Source organism: Aedes aegypti, chromosome 1, assembly GCF_002204515.2.
Source record: "Aedes aegypti strain LVP_AGWG chromosome 1, AaegL5.0 Primary Assembly, whole genome shotgun sequence".
Taxonomy (NCBI): domain Eukaryota; kingdom Metazoa; phylum Arthropoda; class Insecta; order Diptera; family Culicidae; genus Aedes; species Aedes aegypti.
Window position 1 is genome coordinate 28,605,341 of NC_035107.1, and position 25,054 is coordinate 28,630,394.

Consider the following 25,054-nt stretch of genomic DNA (forward strand, 5'->3'; position numbering starts at 1 on the left):
ATTTCCAACATGAAGATTGGAATCTTCCAACAGGAAAATTGGAATCTTCCAACAGGAAGATTGGAATCTTCCAACTGTATGATTGAAATTTTCCAAGAGGAAGATTGAAATCTTCCAAGAGGAAGATTGAAATCATCCAAGAGGAAGATTGAAATCCTACGAAAGGAAAATTTAAATCTTCCAAGAGGAAGATTGAAATCTTCCAAGAAGAAAATTGGAATCTTTCAAGAAGAAGATTGGAATCTTCCAAGAATAAGATTGAAATCTTCCGAAAGGAAGATTGAAATCTTCCAAGTGAAAGATTAGAATCTTCCAAGCGGAAGATTGGAAACTTTCAAGAAAAAAATTGGAATTTTCCAAGAGAAAGATTGAAATCTTAGAAGAGGAAGATTGGCTCTTCCAAGAGTAAGATTGAAGTCTTCTAAAAAGAAGATTAGCATCTTCCAAGCGGAAGATTGGAATCTTCTAAGAGGAAGATTGGAATCTTCCAAGAGGAAGATTGGAATCTTCCAAGAGAAAGTTTGGAATCTACCAAGAGGAAAATTGGAATCTTCCAACAGGAAGATTGGAATCTTCCAACGGAATATTGGAATCTCTCACCAGGAAGATTGGAATCTTTCAACAGGAAGAATTGGAATTGGTTGAAGATTGGGATCTTCCACTAGGAAAATCTTCCATCAGGAAGATTGAAATTTTCCATCAGGAAGATTGGAATTTTCCATCAGGAAGATTGGAATCTTTTATCGGGAAATAGTAGTTTACGGATCAAGTTGCAGAATGATAATTTGTACAGCACGAGTCGTAAATTTATTCTACGAGGTTTGCCGAGTAGGATAATTACGACGAGTGCTGTAAAAATCGAATTCTGCAACGAGTTACGTACAACATTATTTGCAATTTCAGTGAAGACCACTTGAGGGTATCAGAAATTATATCGGAATGCATTCATCATCATTTTATAATTTCTGAAAAATTGTTGTATTATGATACATTACGCAACTCAAAACAGTTGCGTAATGAGACAACGTTGCGTAATGAATCATTACAGCACTGATTTCAGTTGCGTAATGACTGTTCCCGCACTGCATACTTCAGTGCAGGAAAGTAGGCCGTTTCATGACAGATTGGCGTGATGAAAAACAGCCTATTACGATGAGAAATTGCAAAAAATAAAATTCTCCATTTCAAAAATTGCAATGAGTCCTGCCATTTGAAAATTGGAAAAGTTTTCTCTCGAAAAAAAAAGTATTTTTATTCTGAAGATTATAATTTTGCGTTCAGATTATTCGAATATTTCAATTTCAAAATCTACCAACAGAAGATTATTTTATTGCATCTATTGTATCTATTTATTCCGAAACATGTGAAATTTTTTTCGAACATTGGAATTTTTCTTAAACAAAATCGAAATCTTTCATTCAGAAGTTAGGAACAGTGTTGGGAAACTCGTGAGTACTCACTGAAACTGCAAACTCACTCGCGAGTATGAGTTGTACAGCTTGAACTCTCGCGTGAGTATACCAGTCGTGAGTTTCAGTTGTACAGCTCATACTCGTGAGTGAGTTTTCGACTAACATTTACTCACTCGTGAGTAATTTTACTCACTTGAAATATTGTAAATATTCTAAAAGCTTGCGAATGGCTCAAATAAATAATAAGTAATAAGTAAGGCTATTCTTGGGGTGTCCTTATTCAAATGATAACATGAAAATTTTATTCTGAAAACTATTTGTTGCACGCAAAACGTTATTATAATATGAATTCTTAACACAAGCTGTAATTTATGTTTGGTGTTTCGCTGCGCACGTTGCATCGTAAATGCTCTTTTCTTCTAACGTTACACCTCTACTGGGAAAGATTCTGCTTTTAGCTTTGTGTACTTATGATATGAGCATTTCCACATTTATCAACTATGAGCTTGATTTATTTGTTAATTGACTATTTTTTTTATTCTCTACTTTACGATATGCAGCACTACTGCAATAATAAAAACCTGAGACAGAGACTCGACAAAACGTATCTGAGTTTTGTGCCAAAACTAATAAGCCGCTGATTGGTATGCCAAACAGCGTTGCCAGCAATATTTTGTGCGACAACTTCAGCACCAGCTTTACAATTTTCACTTTTTTTCGGTTTTCTGACAACACATAGATCATAAAAGAGGAGCAGAAATCTAACAATAAGTCAGGTGTCACATGTCTTAGATAGAATCGAACAAAAGAAGTTAAAAAAATATTTCAGAAAATTATTTTTAATTTATTTTTTATTCATTTTGGGACTAGATAAAACGTTGAAAATGATACATTTTTAAATGTCTGTTCCTTAAACAGCGCTATTGAAAATTATATATTGAAAAATTATGCAAACTTGCTATTACCACATAACATTAATGACCAAACAATAATCAGAGGCCCGTATAATGGTTCAATGAGGATTAACTTATCATTCAGTATCTATATAGAAACCAAGCAAAATATAATAAATTCCGAACATTTTTCTGATCAGAAATCTTTATTCGGCAACGTTGCATACAAGTTTTCTAGAACAAACTTGAAAATTACATAAGGTTAGCTAAAAATATTCAAAAGCGAAATTACATATGAAATGGCCAAGATGCCAATCGCAAACCAAATTTATGTGAGGTACCGCGGGGCAAGTGGGTAAATGGGGTAAGTGAAAATAATTTGAATATTTTACTGAATATATGTATTCACGTTTCAAACTCATGCGTAAACCTTTGAGGCCATTCAGAGCATTACGATAGATAAGAGATTCCTGCGATTTTTCAACCATTATTGCATAATAGAGTGAAAGATTGTCTACCTGTCAACTATTACTCCGTTACAAGTTGGTGGCGTGCAATCTTGTATTGATATCTTCAGTAGAAAAAAGTTGCAGAAGATAATTCTCTGTACCACATCTAAGTTGTACTCTCTGACAGTTTTAAACTGAAAATAAAAGTTTTGGGATTAATTCGACCTAGACATAAAAATAACTAAATTAAAACACCATCAACTTTCTAATCACGTGGGGCAAGTAAAAAGTTTCTCATTAGAGATTGATTTTGTGTTTTCTTTTTAGGTAGCTATTAGTAAACAAGGTTCGCAATTATCATAGAAAATCGGAACGTGCTTTAAATTCAAGAAACACAATACTCAAAACGATAAAAGCTATTACCAATCATGGAACTTCTCTAAAAGAGATTGGAAAGGAAAACGTTGATTGAAAAGATGCAATATAAGAGAACGCACGGGAATCTCATGGAATGTAAATGTAAAGCTAGTCCAAAACATAAAAATGGGGTATGGGTCTATCCACACAAAAAATAATCCGAACACTATTGAAGGATTCCGTTCCAAAAAATAATTTCTCTTGAAGAGTTATCTTATGTCATATCCGACTTTCTTTGAAACAAATAACGACCGGTGAAAATTCTACAGAGCCGAAACTGAACAGGAGAAAATTGAATTGACAAGAATAAAATTTTCTTTGTTTACATGTTTCTTACCTAAGGAACAAGACGCCTTAACTAATGTTGAAGTTAATAGAAATCGTGAATATAACTAAATTTCAATTTATTGTTCAAAAACTTGTGAAGCAAGTGAAAAGTAACATTTTGCATGAGCTTTTTCTGTATTTTTTTCATTTTTACATAAAAATCAATTTTAGCATACTGTTTATATTTGGTGGGAGTTAAGTTAAAAAATAAAGACGACCTCATTTATTTCAATTTAAAGTCTTTAGAATTTGAAGAATCTCAACTATACGATTTCCATTACCCACTTGCCCCACGGTACCTTATTCCATTTTTACTAATATTTCAATTCAACTTTGAATATCAATAGCATAAACGCGTTCAGAAAAAGTTACAGTATTTATTTTATGCCACTAAACGAAATAAATTGGCCTGGAAAGTATTTGAACACAACCGGACTTTTGGCCATTATAACTTGTTTATCCATTTTGAAAAACTGGGTCTGAATTCGGTATAGTTTAAACAACCATACTATAAAACTGCATATCACAATACACACTGAAGTCGACAACAGCTGTAAACACATTAAATTATTTACATTTACAGTCTTCCACCTAGTATAGCACATACTTATGTACAATCTTATTTTGCTATGGAAATTGGTTACTCACCATACTCACAAAGAGTAACTTGCTCACTCACCGAGAGTAATGACGTCATACTCACTGCGAGTATTACTCTTTACGTGAGTAATACTCGCAGTGAGTTATGACGTCATACTCTCGCGTGAGTTAGAGTAAGGAATGAGTGACTCACAGCGTGAGTATTACTCGCAAACGAGTACGAGAGTGAGTATTTTTTTACTCGTGAGCACGAGTTTCCCAACACTGGTTAGGAATTGTTCATTCGACAGATAGAAGTATTCATTTAGATTATGTCGTATTAAAAATTGTCATCTTCCATCAAACCTTTGAAACATTTACATGGACATTTGAAATTTTCTAATGAAGGATTCTAATTTTTCTCTATGAGACTCAAATCTGCCTTTAAAATTTTAATTAGATTGGAATCTTCAAATGCGAAGGCTGAAATCTTCTTAAGAGCACTGAAAACCTTCCATTGGTTTGATTGAAATTTTTCAGAACAAGATTGATATTTTCATTAAGAGGATTCGTCCCTTTTTTATCTAAAGGAGGATTGCAATATTGTATTATATATTATTTTGTAATGTACACAATTATCCAGTTAACTTAAAATTATCGTAATACAAATTTTGAAAACAAATGATCATTTACGACACATAACCATTAATTTTTGTACTTAAATTATATATTATTAATTATATTCGAAAATCATGTCAGGTGATAATTATTTTTTTTCCCTTTTTTTCTTTCAGGTACGTATTGACCAATAAAACCATGAAATCAGCTACAAAAATTCATCCAGGTAGTAAAATATCGATTGATTGCATACCTGTAGGCTATTACGATCTGGATTCAACTCCATCTAGTTGTGAAACCTCAAACAGTACATGTATTTGAGAATATTTGTTTTTTTTTTTACCGAACTGAACAGGGTAATACTTTACGAGCCAAGACATTCAAATTCAAAAAAGATTCCATTGGAAGAATAACTGCTCTGCCGATCGAAAGCACACCTCGTGTAAAAGTAGCCCAGCGGTGCTCGACAGTTTGTCCCGACCGAAGAAAATTGGGACTGACTCTCGGAATGAAGCCGGGATCGGAAATGCCGGGAATTCCTTTGCGTTTGGCTGCTGGCGAGTTTCCACGGTTGGTTAGGCCCCTCCCAATTTTTGGCGTTTTTCGTGTCATCATGCAGAATGGGGAAGGTAAAAATCGTTCGTTTGTCGCGGCTTTATTCGGAAGTGGAACACCGACGCGCCCCAATTGGATGATTTGATTTCTTCATTTCTGAGGGCAGCTCTAGGATCAATATCAATTCTAATCGGTTTGAACCCATCGACACAGAAGACGTGAAAAAATGAGAGTGGAATTCGGGTTCTTTGGCGTTCATTTTTCGTTTAGTTCGTTCAGTAGTCACTGGGAAAATTAATCTGAGAAAAAAAAAGAAGGACGTGGTTAGTAATGCGATGAAATAGAAATTCCTTGGCGTGGCAGTTTGTCGTCCTGCGGTCCTACTTCTCTACTGGGACAGTCATCGTTTCGTTCTATTGAAGCATTGTGCAGAAAGTGAATTAAATATGGGTCAATAACTCAACAAGATGGATGGGTGAAGGCAATTAATGGGCAGTAATAGAAATAACTAAATACTGAATTACATTTTGGTGTGGTATGATGCATGTTGAGCTGGCATAGCGTCTTCTATACTTTCTGACCTTACGCCTGGAACAAAGCCTGCTTCTCAGTAGAATGTTCTATGAAAACTTTCCCAGTTATTAATCGAGAGCTTTCTTAGGAAAAGTTTGCATTCAATTGAATCCAAACATCTTCAGTTTGGCGTTGTTCGATGTTACGTACATTACCAGAAGACTGAGGAAGGCCTTCACTGAGGATATTGCAAAAATCGCAAGAATATAATCTTTAACTTTTAAGGAACCGTTTCAGAAACTGAAAGAAAATTTCTAAAAAAAATCATCCTTTGTGATAGTTTGACTAGATTGATCTGTTCTCAATCTCTACATTGTTTTTGATATAGATATACCTCAAAATATTCTTCGCATCATATTACTCAGTGTTAACTTCTCATTGTTACATCCATAGTAGATTCTAATAACTACTTGTACTAGAGGAAATATCATTGAATGAAACGAGAAATTTCAATAATTTCTACATTCCGTTGCAAAAACAAAGCACATTTCCGTTCCAATAATTCATAGCATTCAATTCTACTCAATGCCTCGACAGAAAGCAAAGCAACCTGTGCAAACAACAACTGTTCCCTAATCCATCCCTACTCATCGAACTCAACGACTAAGTAGGCTTGCTCACGCCTTCAGCCGAGCTTCCAAGACAAACAGAGATAGCACAAAATATTGCGCTCTTCAGCTCACATAGTAGCTTACTTTCTTGCAAACGGTGCTCCTCATCGGGCAATATCTAGCTAAATACTTCCCTTCCCAGCTCATCGACAAATTATTTACTTATACGGTGTTTATACAAGTGATAATTACACACTTAACTCGATACACACACGTCACAGGCCCTCCCCTGTCGTCGTCTTCGTCGTCGTCTTTGAACAACGAACATCCATCACACTCGACTCGAACACATGTGGCGGGGAAGGGCAAACGAGTATTTTTCCCTTTCTTTTTGTTTGCCATTTTTTGTTTTGAGTTGCCCTGCCAATTACGTAAAAGTGGTGTGACTACTAAATGTAAAGAAACAATATAACGCTTTGGTTTTACTATTTCATTGAAGTAGGCAGCGGAAACGAAGCTAATTGTTACTGACAGTTGTCATCGAAGTAGGCTTCCACCCATCGCAAAGGAGAATGTTCTTTGTTTGTTCTCATATCCTGGTTCTGCTGATACTAATGAAGTCTCTGTCTACAGTCAAACCTTCATGATTCAAACAAGGAAATATCGAGTAATATAACAGATATTCTTTAAAAAACTTACCACGATTTTTAGTTTTTAGTATGGTACCATGAGTCGATATCGAGTAATGGAACATCAACTCATGGAAGTTTGACTGTATTGTTTTTCAACAGTTTTGGATTAAGGAAATTTAGAATTTTTATATGCTGTCAACGCATTGCGCATTTGTTATGTAAAGGTGGGAACGCCCTTATCACATATAATCCCATTTACAAAGCCAGTCACAACAAAGCAATGTCACAGAATGATTGACTTGGACTTGAAGGGGTGTAAGGAACAGAGTGGTTAGGTTGTTTTTAACGTTTATCGGTTAGTTTGATAAATAAAAATTGGTAGTTATAAGTACTTAGTGTAGTTCCTAGACAAAAGTTATTAAAATAAATTGAATGGTATCAAGGACAGCCTCGAAAATAATTGAAAAAAAAAAGCAATAAATGCGATTTGTTTACTTAGTGAATGGGAAAAACTAATAGACTTTAATTCTCTTCAAAACCATGGTTCTACACACTAAGCTCTTACGGTGAATTTCACCGTAATCTCAACAGCTGAACAGTTCGGTTAAATAAAACACCGTAATTCTGTCGAAATTTTACGGATTCCGGTGATTTTTAACGGAATACTGTAAAAATTTACCGTACTCCGTTAATTTATTTCACCGAACTGTTCAGCTGTTGAGATTTTACAGGAATCCGTAAAATAATTTAAGTGTGCACAGTAAAATAAAATACTGGAAATGTCCATTAACGAACTAAATGTGAGTTTGTTACCTTTTTATTTATCCGCAAGAATCAATGAACAATGTATACTGTCATAATGATCTTTTGAGGCACGTTGGAGTTTGTACACAAACAAAAATTACTTACAAAATTGGGTCCTAAAATGTTTGATAAAATCTTGTTTTTATTCAACAACACGAAAGAGCATGTTATTTCAACTGCTTTAGCATTTTCTCCCGCTCAAATAACGGCTATATCATGTTTAAACATTAATTTTAAAATTGGATCCTTAAATTAACCTTGGCACTTGAGATCATGTTTGACGTTCGCTTAGTCGACAAAAACACCACAGGGGTTTTAGTTTTAACACTGGGATTGTTCCTATCTGACATTTCGGAATTCACCCAAAATTTGAGTTTTAGCCAAGGGGTGTGACAAAATCTAAAATAACATAAAAAAATGTTTTTCGGACTTAAACCAACGGAAAACATTGGAAAATTGAGTAAACATGTGTTTTTGGCCTAAACTTAAGCGTTTGGCACTAAAATCGGGACAGGGCTTTAGGACCCTATTATGAAACTTCAAGAGAGTTTTCTAGGAATTTACTCCAAGCATTTATCAAAAAATACTCTTTCAAAATTGCTCCAAGAAGTTTTGTAGGGTTCATGCCAGGAATTCTTTAAGCGATACGCCGACGAATTTTCCTACGAAGCATACAAATTTTTGTTACAAAAATTCCGTTCCGTTCAGGGTGTCCCAACCGTGTGTCCGTGACAAATTTCTAAGTGGCCTGCAATGTCATTTGTAAATAAATTTCGTTTTGCTTGGTTAATGAATAAAACTGAGGAATATCTAGCTTTTGCTTGTTTAACAAGAAATCGTTATTAGCAAGGTTCAAATTATTGTTACATAAAATAGTTTCAAAATATAATTTGAGTTTATTTTAACTCAAATAGTGTCAAAATACGTGCAGTTTTAACGTCACTGGCTTGAAACTTAATCCTTGGCAGATTTCGCAAGCTTCATCCAACAATTCATAGAAGAATTGTCGATGGCATTGAAAACATTCGAAGTTCTTCACTGTTTCCATCATTTGAATCTTTCGGCAGAATATTATATATGATTTTCCAATGATATTTGGTCGGTGTTCAAACAGACAGGACCAAATCATATTTTGGCGTTCTGTAGATTCGTTAAGGACACTATCCATTTTCCTTTTCGATGCTATTTTGGTGCAGATGTCTGTGGAGCTCAGAATCGTCGTTGGCAAGCGGGAGCCCCACGATGAACCTTTCATTCCATTCTGACGTTACTATGGACCGATGCACGAGTTCAATAATTTGACGTTTGAGCGGTGCCGAATTCACTGGTTTCTATGGTCACATAAATAACACGGCACCGCTAAAACGTCAACGAGTGAACCCGTGCATCGGTCCATAGGAGTGAGGCGTCGAAGTTGTGCCATGCCTACTAGATCGTTCGATGTCCGATCCGATGCTAAATTCTCGGAGTTCTTTCAACAGGCTTTTGATTGTCAGCCATCATAACAGGGTTGGAAGACAAGATCTAAGACAATGTTCATTCAGTACCACACATCCTCCCTCTTCTCAGGAAAAAAAATGAAGTGATAAGTTTTCACATAGTTTTCGTCATCACGAAAGCTTCTAGGAATATCTTCTACATCGCTAAGAACTTCATTGGTGTATACTGATTCATATCTCTACAATTCTGTTGTACATGTGACTTTGAAACATGTTTCCGCTGTAGGATACCCACACAATCAGGCGTTGAAATTATTGATCGGTTGAATTTCATGCGAATCATTAGAAACGGCAAGCTAATTCTATGCAACGACATTTCTAAGACGAACTAATTTTGGACAAAATATTGCTATTACTGGACTGCCATAACAGAATAGCATCAGCGTTTGACTTCCATCGTGTTATACATTCAATTCGCCGTACTTTCACGGAAATACTCACCCGGACATATCTTGATCTATTTGAATGGAAATGTAAGTTACCAAACATCATTGGACTTACATCTCTTGTTCTTTAGAAACATTTTCGACCGCCAGTGCATGTGAGCATCACTTTTATTAGGAATCAATTTGCGACCACCAATCGCGATAGCAAGTGTACACCACCATTGCTTAGAGCCAATATACGACCACCAGTCGCGCTAACAACATAAATAGCACTTGCTAGGAACAAGTATGCGACCACCAGTCGCGCTAACTACATCAATAACACTTTCTAAGAACAAATATGCGACCACCAGTCGCGTTAAGGACAAATTCATACCAACCACCTGTCGCATTGAGGGCATTAACTTTTTTTATTTCGACCACCAGTCGTGTTAAAGAAATTTTTCTCATTGCAATCACTAATCGCGTTAAGAACATTTATATTTTTTCAAACATGTTTTTATTTTTAACATGGCATTTATTAGAATAATAATGAATTAAACAATAAGTTCGAATAGTTCAAATCTCACCGGTTATTGACGCAAAATTCTCAAAAAATCACCGATTCAATATGCTTCACAGTTAATTTGTTCGGTTAACATTACTGGATACACAATGTACTGAAGCAAATAGAAAGGAAAACAATCATGTGCACTATTGGCCAAATTTAACCAAAACATCGATAATACAGCATTGATTCTAATTCGATACGTCGAATTGATTCGTTGATTTAAACGAATCCCTTGTATCGATTTTTTTAATTTGTTTGATTTTGCCAATCGTAGCAAATTTACAAGAACAAATGCTCAAAATAAGACCAAATTCTTTCATTCGGATTTAATATTGTTACAACATCAAAAAATCGATCAATTGGAATGAAAAAAATACTTTCGGAACATCCATTCAATATCGCCCATTGCTAGGAAAATTTGAACAAACTAGCGTTAATTTTTCCACTCTATCATACTTTATTGAAACCAAAGAGAAAATATATTCTAATTTTTATAGAAACTTGCAGAGTTGATAAATGTTACGAGAGTTGTTTTTTTTTTACTAGTACGATTGCAATTACTAATAATACATATTGATTATTATTCACGAAAACCACTATTAGAACTTCAACACTTCACTTCAATTTTGCAAAATCACTTTATCATACAAATTATACTTATGTTTGTGCTAATGTATTGCCCCAGTATGAAATGTAAATGTATTGAATATGTGTTAATAAAGGTCAGTTGACACTAAACCTCTGCCATGGCCGGACATTCGTGCAAAAGTATCTTGAATCAATTTAGTGAACACAACGTATGAAGCAATGTCCCTCTCGTGCGCGATCAACTTATTATACAAATCATACTTTATTATACGAAATTTATTATTCAGATTTTACACCGAAATGACCGAAATATTCGATTGACTTCTGCAAAAAAAAAATAGTTCAGTTCTTAACGTTATCCTATTTCCATTTAACTTATGTATAAAAATAGGTCCTTGGTAAAAGCAGAATGCGCACTTCATAACTTGATGAATCAGCTTGAAATTAACATAATCTTTGAATCGAAATGAAACACTTTTGCCATTTTTTACATCCGAATATTTCCATCGAAGCAATCAGGGTAAAACAAAATATTAACTTCGAAATCTGTATCGCGCAACTCAAATAGTTGGGGTAATGCTGGTTTTCAGTAAGAGCAACAACAAGAACAGAGAGAAACATTGCTGCTTCAACGGGAAGTGAAGCGGCTAACACATATTCATGTCATATTACCTCCTTAATCAGTTTTCATTTATTCATAAAAAAAACCAAATTGCTGTTCACTTACAGATATCCGCCTTCATCTTTGTTTTCAGAATCAAACTTCACTCCACAATCACTTTGAACACATATTTTCACACGCGGTTGGTTTAAGAAAAAAACACTCTACACAAACACATTTTCTAGTGGACACTCCCGCTCGCTAACGAATCGAGGCTCTCCAGGAGCACGAAAATTTATTTAAAATTCTGGCAGGTTCGCCAAATGTGGAGCTCAGAATCGTCGTTGGCAAGCGGGAGCCCCACGATGAACCTTTCATTCCGTTCTGACGTTACTATAGGAGTGAGGCGTCGAAGTTGTGCCATGCCTACTAGATCGTTCGATGTCCGATCCGATGCTAAATTCTCGGAGTTCTTTCAACAGGCTTTTGATTGTCAGCCATCATAACAGGGTTGGAAGACAAGATCTATGACAATGTTCATTCAGTACCACACAATGTAATCTATATTTGATGATATAGATATGTTCCATTATAATAGCAAAGAATGCAAACAATTTGATATTCCGAATGCTTGGGTAGGTTTTCCCAAAACCATTGAAAACACTTGGTCCAGTCTGTTTGAATAACGACCATCTGCAGCAGTGATTTCTGAAAAAAAAATCTGCGCAGATTCTTGATGGAAGTCTTACAAAGTTTCCAAGAAACCCAGATGATGTTTTTGAGTTCTTGGCTTGGTTAGCTCCTAACAGTTCATTTGCAAGTATTTTTTTTTCAATTATTCAACGCAGTTTCCTAAGGTATGAAATTCTTGAGATACCTTAGCTAATCTTTCCTTGTAGAAACGTTAATGATGATTCTCGAGCAACTCTTCATCAAACTCTTGTGAATATCTTTGACAAATTACTGGTGTATTTTTCAACTACCTGACCGGCAAATTTTGTTGTTTTTGGTTTTGTTTTTCGAAGTCTCTTGACTTCTGGGCAGATTCCAAGAGGACGTAGTGGACTACATAGGATTACATCAGGATTCTTGCATTATTTGTGTTGGATTACAGACGTGTCCGAGAATATCTCTTGATTCAATATTCGATCCTTTCAGAAGTTTTGATCCCGAGAACTAATATGTTTAGGGGTCTGTAAAATTTCAAAACGGATTACAGCTCCAAAACAGTGGTTCTCACACGGAGAACAAAATATAGTGTTCGTAATCATTTTTCCGGTCAATTTAACTATATTTTAAGGTTGATTTGGAGATAACTAAAAATATAGTTGAATTGATAGTATATTGTTAAACATAACTTTACCATATAGTTCTTGACAACTATATTTTTGATTGAATTTACAAACGTCAAACGTCAAAATTTAACTATATTTTAGTTGACTCAAAGTGAATTTTATTGAGTTTACAATATTTTGCAATGTTTACTCTGCATTTTGTTCTGCTTTATCAACATAACTGAAAAGATTCGGTGCTGCTTTATCGATCTAAAATAAACATTGCAAAAATGAAAACAAAGGGCGAGTCGACAAACTTGAGATGTGGTCTCTTGCGTGAGAGGTGTTCATCTTAGCACCTACACTATTCCTTGCATGTTAGAAGTAAGTAGATTTGTGAGCATGACCTTCAAGTCAAGAAAGGTGAATGTTTCCGAATAGTGATAATTATCAAAATTATAATTGTTATAAGTAGAAGTGGATAGCTCAATCAAAGAAGTGTGTGTATTTGATTTGACGTTAATTTAGTGTTGGCGTAAGTTAATTTTATTTCGAAACAACTATTTGTGCGTAAGTAAAAGTAATTGACAGGATTGTAATCTTAACATACAGAAATTCTTCTGCGTGCAAATCAATTCACTTAGAAAGTTATTCAAGAGTTGGTCTCGAAATTATATCACGTATTATTCGAAGACTTGCCTAATAGTTTTATGTAATAATTTTCCCAACTATTTTTTCAACAATGCATTAATAGTTATTTATGCAACAAGTTGCAAAATAATGATTTTTTCAGCACGAGTCGTACATTTATCCGACGAGGCTTGCCGAGTTGGATAAATACGACGAGTGCTGAAAAAATCGAGTTTTGCAACGAGTTGCATACAACATTTTTTGCAATTACGAAACATGTCGTTTCAGTTGGATTATTTCTTGGAGCACAATCAAAATTTAAAAGAGAATCCACATGGACAACCATGCGTAGCAGCGACTCGGTATTTTCAATCAGGTAGGCGGTGATGCAGTAGTATCTATGATCATAAACATGAATGTCACATTTTTTTTTCACTTCACTCAAACTCAAATGGATCTTGATTGTTAATTCGTGAACGGACCAGGTAAAACGCCGCTTGCAGTTTTCGTTTGTGTTGTAGGTACAGTTATTTACCATGCGTCAAACTTCCTACCCAAACCGTGTGGGATCACGATGTTCCGGTCAGTTTTCTTTTCTGGCTCACGAACCGCCTCTACGTTCACTGGACGAACCGATTCCGTGTCGGTATGGCTCACCAACGGATACGGATCACCAAATGGATATAAAATCGTTGTCTTGTAGACAAAGTAATTGAGAATCACAGAGTAATTCGATGAATTGCGTATGAAGAGCCACCGATAACTAATTTACTGCCACCAAAATAGTACTGAAAAGTGCTACTTTTCAGCACCGTTTTGAGTGCTGAAAAGTAGCACTTTTCAGCACTGTTTGTTTTGTAAGGAAAAGTAGGCCGTTATGCTATCCATACTATTCATGAAAAGTAGGCTCATATAATGCGGAATTGCAAAAAAGTTATTTTCAAGGTTTTCCTGCAACGTTCTACGAAGTTTATGAAGAATTACTCCAGTAATTTCTCCAGACGTTTATATTATTGTGACGCCTTTGTTCTATTTTCCCATTTATGTATCAAGACATATCTCAAAGCTGTTGAAATTCTCAAACTCATTAAATTCCTTCACATTTTCTTAATAATTTTTATCATGTTATGAGATACTCGTCATAGGAGACTAAGAGACTTTAAGTTATTTCTCTAGAGACATAATATAATTCCTTCAGGGTTTCCTGCATAGAATTCACTAGAATTTCTAACGATTTCTAAAAGCATTTTATGATAGTGTTTTCTCAAAAGAACCGTTCAAAGAAGCCGGAAGGAAACACGTTCTATATCTTTTCAAAGATTTCTCCAGTAATTTAGCGTTAGCGTAGTTACGGTATGCTTCGTAGATTGGATACTAGCAATGTTTATGTTGCTTTTGATAGTTTCAAAGATTTCTCCAGAAATATCCTTGCAATAATTCATCAAGGTGCTTGACCATGACATTTCCAGGTGACTCATTAACCCTCTAATACCCAACCCCGCCTTTAGACGGGGTACACTTTGGAATTTCGTGTATTTTTTTGTAGCTCGGAAATCAAAACCTTTTTATTTTTGGCTTAAACCTTGACTCATAACACGTATATGAGAAAGTTTTTCATGACTTTTGAAACTTTTTTGTATTTTTGAAAATTGTTTGAAAAATTGTATTCTTATATAACCTACAAATGCCTGCGGTTTATTAAACGTGTAATATAAAAAGTCGTACCTTTTATATTTTTCTACTATCAACCTATAGCTGGAGAAGAGCTTTGTGGCATTAAAATAATTTCAAACCTGTTTTTACATTCATTACACGGAAAATATTTCCAGAAAAATATTCAATATTTATTATTTTTCAAAGTACCGTTAAAACTCGAATTTTTATTATTGCCAAAAATCAGTAACTAGAAGAGGCTTCAGGAAAAAATGAAAAAGGATAGGGATGTTCAAAAATCAAAATTCATAGGTTTGCAAATAAAAAAAAATCATTGCCCAAAACGTGTTTAGAAAGATTTTAGATAGCTAAAAACGATATTTAGATCGAAAATAAAAATTTGGGTATTAGAGGGTTAAGGAAATCTTAAAAAAAATGTACTACACTTCGTCTACAAAAATTTTAAACAATTCCTCCATGAAATTCGTTCATGAATATATTTCCGGAATTCCTCAAAGAAAGTTTCCTAGTTATAGTTGCTAGATTTTTCATTGAAAAAAATGAAGGTATTCCTGGAAAAATCTTCAACTGAATTTTCGAGCTTATACGTTAATGTTATAAGAGCAAGTTGGAATATCTTGAAAGATTTCTTGGCATATTTTTAAGAAGAATTCCTTTAAAAATCAGGATCATTGTCGAGGAAAATCTAGGGATTAGAGTCGAGGATACACGTTAGAAAATATCGTATTAATTTTAGGTGAAATTTATTAAAGAATCCCTGCATTAGTTTTTGAAGCATTTTTGAAAGTTGAAGTTTAAAGCTGGAATTTAAAAATAAGTTTAAACAACAACAAAAGATCCCTGAAAAATCTTAAGATTTCTTCCCCTAGAAATCGATAGTTTCCTCTCAAAATTCCCGACATACGGCTTATGGTTACCTGGGTGGTTCGCGAAGCCTTTCCACTCGTAGGATTCATTTATCCACGCGCTGTTCATTCTCGTGATTCATTGCAAGGTTGCTTCTTCTCGTAAAGTCAAGCCAACACTCCACGCTAAACCAGCTCCACGCAACGCATGTGTTAATACTACACAGAATGAGGCAACCAATGCAGAACTGGCTGACTGAGTGAAAATTCTGTGTAGGTCCAACTCATTCTGTGAGTTGCCGACGTGTTGGCCTTCGGCTGTGCGGGTATTGATGGAAACGGAACTGTCAATGATCTCCCGGGCGGCTGCAAACAGTTGGCTGTTGGTAAGATGGTGATGTTTTCTAGCGAAAAGCCGGAAGATGGTTGCAAATGCGAAAGTTTTTTCCCCATTTGCTTCCGCTTCGGCTATTCAAATAAAAAAAAATCTCTGAAAAACTTTAAAACTCGATTGTTTTTTTTCAATGTTTTCAGAAGCAAAACAAAAAATTTAATGGAAGCGAATTCCGCATTCCAAGCATTCCTCCGCTGTGCGCATTTCATTCATTCAGTTTTGACCGTTTGCGCAAAACTGTGTACAGCCCCTTTGCACAGAATCTGTGCTGCCCGAAAAGAAGCCAATTTTGTGCGCTCGACACTCATTTTTGAGCGATGCAAGTTTAGCGTGATTGTTGCGAGCCCGCATGAAGATGATCGAAAATTTAATGGAGAAGCAGCGATCCGAAAATGAAACACGAACGAATGAAGCGCCCGAACGGTTGTTTGTGTTTGTTCGCAGATTCTGTTTTGATGCCAACGAAAATTCATCGTGCCTCGCGTTTCCGATCGTTGTTCAGCAACATTGCTTCGAATTTGAGTTTTTTGAATAGTTAAATTATTGATAGGGGAACAGTTCAAGTGCATGACAATCAAGCTACAATTTCAACGCTATATTTTCTTAAATTGTGTACATTTTGTCAGTTTCGCCTAGTTCGCTAATCTTACTAGAATTTCAATGAGACTCAGAAAGATGTTACGCAGGAGAGACGATGAAAGAGAGAGAGAGAGAAAAGACAGCTTAGGCTTACACGGAGCCACAAATCAACCCAACTTTGACTTCTTTTGACGCAATTCGGCTCTTCCGTGGGATAACCCAAATTTGGGTTAACTGACACATACCTATCATTAGGTTGTTTTCATTTGACAACGGCAAAACAAAAAACTCAGTGCAAAAAAAAATCTACCCAGCGTTAGCTTTCGAAGTCTCCGTGACGCGTTAAAACAACTTAACGTTTGGTAAACTCGAAAGAACCCAAATTCGGCTTATTCCATTGAACTTCGACGCTGGATCGGTGAGTCTCTCTCTGTTTTTGACAACATTGCTGTTGCGAGAGAGACAAAACAACCCAGCCGTGGGTAAAAACTAAATGCAGTTTACCCAAATTTGAGCAAAAAGCACTTATTTTTTGGGTAGTCTGATTTCTCCGTGTAGATTGCGAGCTCACAAAAGTCAAGGAAACCTGTCACCAACTGTCACTTGAAACCGCACATTCGAAGGGCAGAGCGTGAAGAACAGGGTGGGTGTACGGCTGTCAACTACAAGCAAAGCTCGCCTAACAATTATCTCTCGGGCGGGCCGGCCCAAACAGCATCATCTCTCACGCGGGCCGCTCCAATCAGCACAGGTTGGAACGCGGGCCGTGCCAGGCAGCAAATGCTGGTGCATTTCAACACTCAAACAGCGGGATGCCTAGCAGAGTTGTGAGCCAAACGAATACACCCATAAAACATGAACGGTAGGCGCACCTCGTTGCGTATACCCCCCCCCCCCCCCCCTGGTGAAGAACCGTCAAAATTCAAGTAAACGTAATTGAAATTTCTAAGTGTTTTCCAATGATTTCACATTTTAAAAAATTGAACACCTAAATATGGTTGCGTGTTGGCAACCTGCTAATGGTATTTTATATTCATATCCTGAACAACAAGAAGTGATTATGATTTTGATCAAAATAAGTTCATCTGACCGTTGTGCACAACCCAAAAATTGAAGAAAGAAGTCAAAAAAGGCAAGAAAACATACCAACTGTCAGTGAGCTATCTCCTCTCTCAGGTGAAAAGCGGTAACGTCATTAATTAGCTTGGTTTGTTCTGGCGATTGACGAGATGACACGCACACTAAAATATTGTTCGAATTCCTTCAATTATTGATGGTCATTGCAAATATTGTTTATCAACAAAGTCAAGATGCTCTCCCGTGAATATAGGCCTATTCACATGACGTCTCAAATCAGCTGATCGGGAAGCACTTTAACAGTTCTTCTATGAAAATGACAGGCCCGTGTTAGCACCGGTCCTCCACCGATGTAAACAAATGCATAGACGGATCTGTCACATGAAAAGGCCTATCTTTTAAATACACCCGATTTAGTTTTTTCCCCCGTGCAAACATAGTTTTCAGTTCAAAATTTCAAATACCATGCAAAAAGTAACACCATTTCTCGACGTTTTATGCAAAACTAAGGTTTTGGCGGAAAAAAACACGGTAAAAAATAAGCACCATGCTATCAATAGTTCTGCACATGGATTTGCACTACTGTTGAATCTTGACAAAATCAAGTTAACAGCACTTGAATTCAACGTTGCATGTTTTGATTTGAAATAAAAAAAAGTTAAAATAAACATTTCCGCCTGACCCAGATTTGAACCACCAACCTTCGGAATGCAGGTCTAGTGTCTTACCTCGACACCAACTCGCATCTGTTGAAAGGGATCGAATTGATCTCAATTACTTTCTACAACGAGCTGTCAATGATTGCTCTCATACAAAAGACATGATGTTCAAAATCAACGACTTTTCACTTCAGAGTCTAGTTCTAGAGACAGTAGAGCAAATCCAAAGTTGAAACTCTTTGAATCATGGTGATTAGTGTTTTGAATTGAGTCAAGTGATCAATCTATTCAATCGAACGTGCTGATTTTTTACCGTGAATGTATGGAATTTTTTTTTGCACGGCCGTTCAAAAAAAATCCGTGCAAAAACAGAATCGTGTGTATTGCGAAATTCTTTTAGGATGATTCAAGACAAACTTTAACGGCACCTTTGAATATCTTTGAGGAATTGCTGGAGGGATTTTTTGTTGGTATCTTCCCAAGAAACAGACCTGCATGATTTGTTGTTGGATTTCGGCCAAATTCTTAGTGCACTGTTCTAAAAATTGCATACGTCATTTTTGGGTGCACCTGCCAAGTATACCTGTTGATTCATTCTGAGATCTTTGGCAGGTGCTTTTTAATCGTGTAAACAGAATCCGTGCTGGATGTTTTTGGGTGCCTAGTGAGATCTTAGTTATTTCAGTTAAATCAGTTTGATTTAAAATTTAACCTTGTATTGAGTTTGGTTGACTCAGTGCTCATGATATGGTCAACCTCTTCGTTTTCATAAACTTCCATTTCAGAGATATCCATTTTCAGGGGTCCGTGAGATGTTTGTAGAACTTCAAAGCGATCGCAGCTTAAAAATGGTTGGTAACCACTGCGTGATATTATAGTACACTCATGCCAGTCTGGCCAAAACGTATATTGATAATGTGAACAAAAACATGAGCTAGAATTTCAAGCGAAATTTTTAAAAAATAGCAAAAAATGGAAAAGCGTTGAGATTTCATACTCATCGTTTGGTACTGATGAAAATCTAAACACAAAATGCAATGCTTTCCAATTTTAAGTAAAAATATACTGAAATTTTAAGATTGTGTGAAGAAACTGATTTTCGTTCAAAAAATGGATTTTTCTCAAGACTCATTAAATTTTTAAAAATAAACCGACTTTAAAAGTTCTTCCCAACATAGTTGAACAACTTTTGGCAAGGTGTATTTAATACCCAAGTAGCACGTGAAACAAGTTAGGCTTTAAAAAAATATTTTTTAAGTTGCAATTAAGTGATATTGCTGTTGCACACAACATATATTGTTTCAGTTTAGTTTGCTTCGCGTTTCCGGAACCATTGTATATTTCATTAGCGTTGCACAACAGCACACTTTTTTCGAATAAAACTCTTTAAGTCTTTTACATAATTCAGTTATGTATTTTTAAACATACCGCACTGCAAAACTACAGTGCAACATTGGTAAACAATGAAATATATGTTTCAGTAAAGTACTGAGAAACAGATGTATTGCTCATGTTGCACTTATGTACCAATGTGGTATAGTAATCCTTGGTGTAATTTCGTACCAATTAGCAACATGAATTACTGATACGAAATAGTTTCAGAAAACCTTGGTGTAATTTGGTGTCAATCTGCAACAAGATTTAACTGATTGAACCAAGTTACAGAAAAGTGTTAGGGAACACATTTTATTTAATGCATTCAATCCCAAATACAAACATATTTTTGTAGTTAATAATTCACAACAGTACACTTTTAGTTTCTATTTTTTTTTTCAAAGTTGCAATCAAGTGATGAGGCTGATGCACAGAATACTTATTGTTCCAGTTTAGTGAACTCACACGTTTACGGAAACATAGTATATTTCATTAGCGTTGCACAACAGTATTTGTCTTTCGAATAAAACTCTTTAAGTATTTAAAATGTTTCAGTTATGAATATTGAAACATACTGTACTGCAGAACTACAGTGCAACATAGGAAAACAATAAAAAATATGTTTCAGTAAAGTACTGAGAAACATAGGTATTGCTCATGCTGCACATATGTACCAATGTGGTATAGTAATCCTTGGTGTAATTTCGTACCAATTAGCAACATGAATTACTGATACGAAATAGTTTCAGAAATGTATTAAGAAAAAGAACGATTCTTTTCTATTATCAATACCACATAGGAACGTATAATTGCGGTTATTTAGAGGCTTAATATTATTAAGTGAATGATAACTTTTTTGTAACATTTGAAAACATATGAAGCTGTCAAAATGTGCAAAACAAACAACTTCCATAAAATCGTTATGTTTTACCACTCGGAATACAAATCCAAGGAAAATTAAAAGTTCGTTCTAAATTTTATTTGTTGAGTGGCGTGTTCAAATTGTAAAGCAAAAGTGATGGAAGTCAGTGAACAGGATAAGAAACTGTGGAAGAAAATTAAACGAAATGGTCACTTCTCAAAGCAAAAGAAATTGTTGCTCGAGTCAATCGGGTCACCGCCAAGGAAACTACCTAAAAGTGTTGAAGAATCTGTCAGCCAAAATGTTGTACATGAGTCAGGAGAGCCGGCGTTTGAAGAATTAAGAAATGATATCGATAACGAAATGAGCGACATGTCTGATGAGGAAGACGATGAATACTACAAGAAACATGAAAGGGATCATTTTGCTTTACTAAATGACCTCAGATCGTGGGCTGTAGATTATCAGATAAAACATACGGCTATTAATTCGCTCTTGCTAATCCTAAAAAACCATATTGAAGACAATGTTTTGCCTACTGATGCAAGGACACTAGTGAAAACCCCTCGCAAAACAATCATTTGCGCTGAAGAATCACTGGGTGGCAAGTATTGGCATTATGGTTTGAAGCGCATATTAATGGAAGTTGTCTCTGGCGTTGAAAATGTGCCTCAAAAATTATCTTTGAATGTTAATATTGATGGACTTTCGGCGTATAAAAGTTCTACTACATCATTTTGGCCGATACTAGTGAACATAGACGAATTCAAGGAGTATATATCGCCGTTAGTGATTGGAATTTTTTGCGGATTATGTAATTACAACTTTCTGTAACGTTATAACATAATAATCATAAGCATTTTGAATATTCCAGACAAGCCAACAGATACGAATGCGTTTTTGAAGCCTTTTGTAACGGAACTGAATGAAATTTTGCTTAAAGGGTTAGATGTTGGAGATAAAACAATAAATGTAGTTTTACGGTGCTTCATCTGCGACACTCCAGCTCGGTCAATGCTTCGAGGTAATTGTCAAATTCTATATCTAATACGGACTGTCATCGGCAAACAGATTGCATGTATTGAATGTGAATGGTTTTTACTAAGACGTTCATATTAAAATATAAAACTGATCTTGATCAGTTACAAGTTATCTCGATCAAAACCAAAGCCATCAAAATATAGAGCAACTTATCTAAAATACTTTGACGAAGATACCAAACCTCTAGTATACATTGTTCCATTAAATACAGCTTCGAATCTAAGAACTATATTCTACAGCAAGATTTCCTTTAGGAAGTATTTTAAATTTGACCTCTTTTCATTTTAGGTGTAATTGGCCACAACGGTTATAACTCATGCCTGAAGTGTACAACTGAAGGAGAGTTTTCAGCAGACGCAAGGACAATGATTTTTCCACAGACAGATGCACCACTCCGAACAGATCACGAATTCCGTGCTCGAACATATGAAGGCCATCATAAAATGGATAGCATTTTGGAAACGGTCCATGGTTTGGATATGATACAAGATTTTCCAATTGGTGATGCCTTACATTTGTTAGACCTAGGGATTACTAAACGGTTTTTAACGGGTTGGAAGAATGGAAGTTTGAATAACTTCGATGCCAAATGGTCAGCGAGAGAAACTAAACTTGTTTCTGAATATTTGCAGTCTTGCAAACTTCCTCGGGAAATTATTCGCCCAGTACGCAGTTTGGACCATTTGTCTCATTGGAAAGGGTCAGAGTTTAGAACATTCCTTCTCTATTTGAGCCCAATTGTGCTTACAAAGTTCTTCAAAGTACCGGATATAGCAGATCATTTTTTGACATATTTTTGAGCAATTCAAATACTTTCAAGATCGGATCAAAATCACGAAAATTTGGATGTTGCTCATAATCTCATCAAAGATTTTCTCAATGGAACCAAATTGTTATATGGGCAACAATTCTTCACAAGCAATATGCACAATTTGGCACATCTAATTGATGATGTTAAACGATTTGGTCCGTTGGGCACATTCGATGCATACCCTTTTGAATCTAAGCTGTATCATTTGAAACGCTTAATTCGAAGTGGAAACTTACCATTGTCTCAAGTTTCAAGGAGAATTATTGAAATGCAATCGAACGTATCCAGCCTCAAACTAAACAAAGGAAAGCGTATTCTCAAACCCATTTTTAAAAAAGAATATTGTGTGATCGAAAATCTAGAACCTAGACTCCAATCATTCCTTGAAGGTAAAAATTGGCGTGTTTATTCATATGTGAAATTCGATAGCTTTTGTATTGATTCTGAATCACTGCCAGATAAATGGATTCTAACTGAAGAGTTAGAAGTAGTATCGGTTAAGTACTTATTACATAATGCGCAAGAAGAATCAATTTATGTATACGGTTATCTAGTAAAAAATCTTGCTGACTTTTTCATTAAACCTGTTGCATCTTCATCATTATATATTTATGGATCGAATGTTGAATTGAAGTCGTGCAAAATGTTTGACTATGATAATGTTCTCTGCAAAATGGTTAAAATAGACTGCAATGAAACCGATATGCCAAAATCAGTATTCTTTCCCTTGATACACACACTTTTGTAAAATGATAGAAATAAAAATTATTGTATCATAAAAAAGGTTTTGAATGGTGTGTACAGAATAAAACACATTCCCTAGAGCTAATTATTTTTCAGCATGGTTCGCTTTTGAATATTTTCTATATAATTTTACATACAGCTATCCGATCACGTTTAACGGTAATTGTAAACGCATATATGGAAACATGGAATACGGGATTAGCTAATTGGTTCCATCACGATGCATTAGGACAACTATGCGTTCACTTCAACGTTTACCAAAATGTAAATGTCCACTCATGGTAGCTCACATTTCTACAAAAAGAACAAGTTAGCTTAAATACCAAACTATAGGGTTAGATGGGAGAAGATGAGCCAACCGCAACATTTATTTTGGTAAAATAAGTAATTTTCCTTATATTTGATATTATTATTTCAATTTCCAACCATCAGAAGTTACTCAAAACACTTCGATCAAAAATGCTTCGGGGCAAGATGGCTATTCGCATGAAAAGATGAAATTGAAATGATCCAGAACAAATTCAGTTATTTTTTATTTATTAATTTTCGTCAACCGACGTTGACTAGTACATTTTACATATCAAATCCAAATCAAATCAAAATCCTATTCAAATCAAATTTAAATCAAATGCAAATCAAATCTAAATCAAATCTAAACCAAATCCAAATTTAATCCAACTATAAATTCAATTAATATCAGATCAAAATTCAATCAAAATCCAATTCAAATCCAATCCAACTTCAATTAATATCAGATCAAAATTAAATTAATATCTAATCCAAATCAAATATAGATCCAATCAAAATCCATTTCAAATCCAATCCAAATCCAATCAAAATTGAATACAAATCCAATTCGAATCCTACTCCAAATTCAATTAATGTCCGATTAGAATCCCTTAAAAATCCGATCAAAATCCTATAAAAATCAAATACAAATACAATCCTATAAAAATCAAATATCAATTCAATTCCAATCCAAGCCAAAATCAATCCAAATCTGATCCAACTCCAAATTCAATCAATATCATATCCAAATCCAACAAAACTCCAATCCAAATCAAATCCAAATTCAATTCTAGTCCAAAACAAATTCAATTAATTTCAAATCCAAATCCAATCAAAATCCAACCCAAATCAAAATCCAATTCAATCCAACCGAAATCCAAATTGAATTCTTATCCAAAACAAATTCAATTGATTTCAAATCCAAATCCAATCCAAATCAAATTCAATCCAATCCAAATCCAGTTCAAATCAAATCTTAATCCAATTAAAATCTAATACAAATCAAAATTTAATTCAATTCAATCCTAATCCAAATCCAATCAAAATCCAATCCAAATCAAATCCTAATCCAATCAAAATTCAATCCAAATCCAAATTCAATTAATTTCAAATCCAAATCCATGTAAAATTCAAATCTAATTCAATTCAATCCATATCCAAATTCAATACTGATCCAAAACAAATTCAATTGATATCAAACCCAAATCAAATGAAAATCCAATCAAAATTCAATTAATATCAGATTAAAATCCCATAAAAATCGAATCTTAATTCAATAAAAATCCAATCCAATTCAATTTCAATTAATATCGAATCCAAATCAATAAAAATCCAATCCAAATCCAATTCATATTCAATCCAAATCCA

The 25,054-nt window shown here is 35.0% G+C and overlaps 1 protein-coding gene across 1 annotated transcript in view; it reads left to right on the top strand.

The window, feature by feature from the left end:
* The window catches only part of LOC5564956 (protein scalloped), a 619,434-nt gene that overhangs the window by 27,428 nt on the left and 566,952 nt on the right, over positions 1–25,054 (top strand). The window lies entirely within an intron of this gene.